Source organism: Lontra canadensis, unplaced genomic scaffold, assembly GCF_010015895.1.
Source record: "Lontra canadensis isolate GAN:19392208 unplaced genomic scaffold, GSC_riverotter_1.0 scaffold295, whole genome shotgun sequence".
In the NCBI taxonomy this organism is placed as follows: Eukaryota; Metazoa; Chordata; class Mammalia; order Carnivora; family Mustelidae; genus Lontra; species Lontra canadensis.
In genome coordinates, this window is record NW_022631289.1 from 33,501 (window position 1) to 39,515 (window position 6,015).

At 36.7% G+C, this 6,015-nt stretch overlaps 1 protein-coding gene across 1 annotated transcript in view; it reads left to right on the top strand.

Moving 5' to 3' along the window:
* Positions 1-6,015, top strand: part of LOC116862671 (2-oxoisovalerate dehydrogenase subunit beta, mitochondrial-like) — a 142,586-nt gene that overhangs the window by 11,674 nt on the left and 124,897 nt on the right. The gene's annotated exons all lie outside the window — the stretch shown is intronic.

Here is a 6,015-nt window from a genome sequence, read left to right on the forward strand (position 1 = left end):
TTTTTTAGTCCAATTTCTTGGACCTGATTGATAGTTCACTGGTTGAATACTGGGTCTTTTGCTGGAAGTTTTTAATTGGTGAGGTAAAGGGGAGGGAATAGGAGAATGAATGAGAGAATAAGAACATTACCACAGTGCAGGGGTGGGCAGGGGAGCTAGTAATTACCTGTAACCACTAGAGGCCTCTCTTAAGCCAAGTTTCATGGTTAGTATCACCAGGTTTCCATAATGGGGCCTGACTCTGTCATTGTAAATTAAGCATATCTTATGTTGAGGTTCAGAATAAATAGTATCAGGGCGCTTTTTTTCCTAGAACATATATTATAATGTATCCCAAATGTTTTCTTTAATGTGTTTATCAGAACAACCAATGATTTATTTGACTGAAAACAAATTAGAAATCTCCCTCTGCGCTTTTCTTTCACTCTCTAAATAAGTTTTTGATAAAAACATGTAATCAAAGAATATGCCCAGATGAAAATTATATGCCTCTGATATGATGCAATGATATTTAGGTTTGAAATTATTACGTATTTAGCATGGTGTATTTAATTGTTGAGAGTAGTAGGTGTTTTTCTGAGGTAGACTCTAAGTAAAGTTATTTTAGGTTGTATATTTAAAATTTCACGTGTTTCTTTCATGATTATTATAAGCTTCTGATATAAAAAAATCTAAGAAATGAGTCAAAAACCTTTTTTAGGCTCAATACTATCTGGGGTAAAAATAAGTGCTTTCCTTTAGGAATAATGAAAATATCATTTTTAGTTTGGAATTACTTTAGATGTGGGTTGACCTTGCAGAGAATGCAGGCAGGGAAGGCAGGTCATCCTGTCTGATAAGAATTGCTGCTCTGTTCTAAAATAGGAAGGCTGACCATTTGGAACTTGGTTCTGCTTTTGACACCTCATGGTTCGTATAGGATTTTCTTTGTCATGACCACAACTGGTTAGTTGTACGAATTGGACCACATTCTGTGTTCTTAGGTGATATACTTGGGATGTGATGACTACATTTGTTGCCCTGCATGGTGGCCCGTGGATGATTCCTTGGAGTTCCATGAGGGCAGGGGAGTCTTGTGAATTTTGTTCATTACTGTGTCCCTCAGAATTTTGAAGAGTGTGCGGTATAGAGAAGAAACTCAGTACATATTTGTTGAATGATCTTATTATTGCATGTCAAAAATAGCATGAAATATGTAGTAAGCAGTCGGTCTTTGAGTGGAAGAAATTAACAGAGAAACTGGTAATTTCTGGGTGCCTGGGTGGCTCAGTCGGTTAAGCAGTTGCCTTTGGCTCAGGTCATGATCTCAGGGTCCTGGGATGGAGCCCCATATGGGACTCTCTGCTCAGCAGGGAGCCTGCTTCTCCCTCTCCCTCTGTCTGCCTCTCTGCCTACTTGTGATCTCTCTCTGTCAAATAAATAAATAAAATCTAAAAAAAAAAAAAGAAACTGGTAATTTCTGTAGAAAAAAAACATCCTGAGAGTATCACTCCGTCTACCTGGTCTATTTTTAGTATGATTTACGTTTTAGGTATGCCTTGAAGAAGATTAGGATAGTGCCTGGGTTCTGATCTAACTTTGTGTAATATACGAAATATAACAAGGCTTGATATACCGCTGGTGAGTGGTAGGTCAGAGTTTAAAACAACATGTTTTATGCATAGCTCCCTTAGAATTCACAACAGTTCTAGTTAGCTGTCACCGTCATTATTTTATAGGTGAGGAAACTGAGTAACTTGTTCCCGGTCACACAGCTGAGAAGGTTGCTGGCCTCTGCTTTTATTAAAGCATGCGGCTTCTCAACCAGTTTGAGCAGACTTTGTAAATATTTTTCAGATGTGATGAAATAACTATGATTTGGGATATAATTTGAATGTAACTTGTACATGTAGAAGATATTGGCGGTTGCTGTGTGTTTACCAGGAGGAGTCGTTTCTGTTTCTTTCCTGCGGGGCTTTCTGTGAGGTCTGTAAAGTGTAAAGTGTTCCGACAGAGGCATTTCCATTCTCTTTGCTAAGAATTTCTGTTCCCATTTTAGAGATGAGGAAACTGTGTGTCAGAAAGGTTAGAAACCTTCCAAAGTGACTCAGCTAATGAGTGGCAGAACTGCAGTTCGGTCTTAGGTCTTAAATTCTGGAATGCTGACATTTTCATAGTATCCCCGTGCCTCATGTTAGAATAGTTATTTGATGATTATCTAACTTCATGCTTTAAAAACGATCCTTTGAATTTTACTGATGAAATGCTTCTAAATTTGAGCTTGCAAATATTTTATAACATTTCAAGAGTTTTCTTTCACATTTGCCCACCTGTATAACACTTTTTAAAAGAATAGAACATTCCTAAACACTGTATACACCTTGTAAATCACACTACCATATTTCACTTCATTTGGCATTATTTTTTTTCCTTCTACATGGAACTGGAGAAAGCAAGATTAAATTTTATAATTTTATTTTTCCATTTCTAATCCTCCTTAATATGTCCCCTTATACACTTGAATTATTTGAGTTTCACTCAAGATTTTCATTTTGTTGAAACTATTTGCTTTTGGTGTTAGGGAAAGCAGTGAAAAGAAAGAAATCCATTACCTCATTTCATAGTGAAAAAAGCTCATAGGTACTTTGTGTTCTTAGTTTAACATTTTAGATTCAATGTAAGAAATCTACATTTGTTCTTTCTTTTTCTTTTTCTTTTTTTGATGGCCATCAAACTGGTACTTACATTTAGGAAATTGTAGCATTTATGCTATAATTGGTAAGTTTTTCTTGCCCTTTCTATTATAATACTCTGGTTTTACAATGTCTAGCTGTTACAATTTAACTTAAAACTGTATTAAAACTATGGTCTTCAAAAGATTTTAAAAAGTAAAATTAAGGAATAATACCATTTACTTCTATAATTTTTCTATTCCAAAATTGAAACCACCCTTATCAGTCATGGATAGTCAAGCCTTCCAAACACACACACTCCCTGTCACATGTTTTTCTTGCTTTTTCTTCCAAGAACTTGGTTTTTTCTCTTTTTCTCTTTTCTTTTAACATGGTTTCTTCTGTAGCTGTTACACATCTTAAGTTTATTGTTTAGTACTGTATGCATTTTTGTTGTTATTGTGGATAGCATCATTGTTATTACAGTTTATCCTTTTGTTGCCTTTTCTGTGTGTAATGGGAGAGGTTAAAAAAATTAAAGTAATACATTACATGTCAGTAACAGTTTAGCAGAACATATAATGCCAAACAATATTTTCCATCCCTGTTTTTAGGCCCACCCCTAAACCCGGCCACTTTTAACCACTTCTCTGTTTTGTTCTGATGGCCACTTCCATATCTTTAAGACATTATATGGGTATTTTTGTCATAATACTTTATTCATTTCTGCAAAGATCTGGATTCTAAACATATACCAAAAATAACAGGGTTTATGGAAGTAGATTCAGCAGATAGCTCAGAACATACAGAGCTTTGTTACTAGAGCAAGGAAGGTTTGAAACTAGAGTCAGGAAGGGGTGAACCTGCTGGGTTATGGAGTTAAGGGCAAAATGCATAAAAGTTGGGGAGAACCATGCAATAAACACTTCTAAAACGGAACAGATGGGCTAGGCCGAGTCAAGAGGCTTAGTGTATGGAACTGTTTTTCTCTGAGGCTCTCAGCTCTGTGGTTATGCATTGCCTCTTACTGTGTTTCTTAGCATCATAAAACATTAATGTGCTAGGGTGAATTGCATATATGCCAACATCCTAGGCCAGTTGCTGCTGACTCTGACCTAAAAACATATTTCATACCTTGTGCCAGATAAAAGGACTCCCCTTGCCCAGTCCCTCATGTAGGTCACTGATGAATTGGGTTTGATTGACTGTGCCTAGGTTACATCTTGATCTTAGCTATGATGGAGACTCGAAAATCATTTCCTTAATTATCAATCCCACTTCTTCAAGGAAGAATGTAAACAACTATAAAAATATGGAGAATGGGGCACCTGGGTGACTCAGTTGGTTAAGTGTCTGCCTTTGGCTTAGGTCATGATCCCAGGATCCTGGGATCAAGTCCTACATCAGGCTCCCTGCTCAGCGGGGAGCCTGCTTTTCCCTTTACCCTTCCCCCTTGCTCGTGATCTTACTGTTTCTCTCTCTCTCAAATAAATAAATGAAATCTTAAAAAAAGGAGAATGCGTTCAAAGTTTTGGGTTATCCCATAATAAGAGAGGTCCAATACATACATATCACAAATGTATATATATGTCTACATGTGTGTATATCATTGTATGTACACCTTCATTTATCAGTTAAAAAAATTATTTCACACTCGGGTGTTACCTATTAGCTTCACCTTATCATTTCCCCAATTTTGAGTTATTTTATTTATTCTACTGATTGTCTTTTGACTTTTTTAAAATAATATATAATGTGTTATTTGTTTCAGAGGTACAGGTCTGTGGGTCATCAGGCTTACACATTTCACAGCACTCACCATAGCACACACCCTCCCCAGTGTCCATCACCCAGCCACCCTATCCCTCCCTCCCACCTCCCAGCAACCCTCAGTTCGTTTCCTGAGATTAACAGTCTCTTATGGTTCGTCTTCCTCCCAATCCCATCTTGTTTCATTTTTTTCCCTCCCTTCCTCCCACGACTCCCTGCCCTGCCTATCAAATTCCTCATATCAGAGAGATCACATGACAATCGTCTTTTTCTGATTGACTTATTTCGCTTAGCAAAATACTCATTAGTTCCATCCATGTCGTTGCAAATGGCAAGATTTCATGTTTGTTTTTTTGATGGCCGCATAGTATTCCATTGTATACATATACTACATTTTCTTTATCCATTCACCTGTTGATGGACATCTAGGTTCTTTACATAGTTTGGCTGTTGTGGACATTGCTGCTATAAAAATTCGGATGCATGTGCCCCTTTGGATCACTACATTTGTATCTTTAGGGTAAATATTTAGTAGCTCGATTGCTGGTTCATAGGGTAGCTCTATTTTCAGCTTTCTGAGGAACCTCCATGCTGTTTTCCAGAGTGGCTGCACCAGCTTGCATTCCCACCAACAGGATAGGAGGGTTCCCCTTTCTCCGTATCCTCGCCAATGTTTGTTGTTTCCCAACTTGTTAATTTTAGCCTTTCTGACTGGTGTGAGGTGGTATCTCACTGTGGTTTTGATGTGCATTTCCCTGATGCTGAGTAATGTTGAGCACTTTTTCATGTGTCTGTTGGCCATTTTGGCGTCTTCTTGATTTTAATAAATTTTTAGATCTTATCTTATTCTATTAACTTTTCTTAGTATCCCTCCATATTTCACTGTGTAAGAAAATGACATTAATGCCATCTACTCTTCTCTTCACCTCTTTATTTTCTTCCAATTCCTATTTTGTATCAACTATTTATTTTTACATAGCTGAGACTGATAACATTCAATTCTGTACTATAACCATAATTAAACCTTCCAAACTTTTGATTCGAAACATTAAAAACCAATAAATACACTTGATATTATTTTGATGACATAAATGTTTTTTTTTACCACAGAGCTGACCAGGAGGGTAAGATTTTATTCCTTTTTTTTTCTTTTTAACTTTAGTCCAATTGTCTTTTCCCCTAGGCACCTAAAAGGAGATATTTTTGGCCTCTAGAACAAAGGTTTGTCTTTTCTTATGGTGCATTAATTCCATAAAATCTTGTCACATTTTAGATGCCTCGTATTTGGGCCATAATGTTCTCTTGGATTGTTCTGGATTTAAAAAAAATTTTCAATTGCCTCTTCTTTTCTCCTTGAAAATGCATAGTCAGCCTTTAATATATCTTGAAGATCAATACTATCACTTGGAATCCACTTTTCTTAACCCCTAGGAGCCTTCTATTCCAGTCTTAACTATCATTCCTTAACTATGCTACACATTCATCCTCAAGAATATTTCTCCATTGCACTCTTAAAGACACTGTTTTCAGGGTCCTATGGCTTTCCCTTTCATGGTTTCCTCCCTCATTTTGCTAACAAACATACAAATTAACT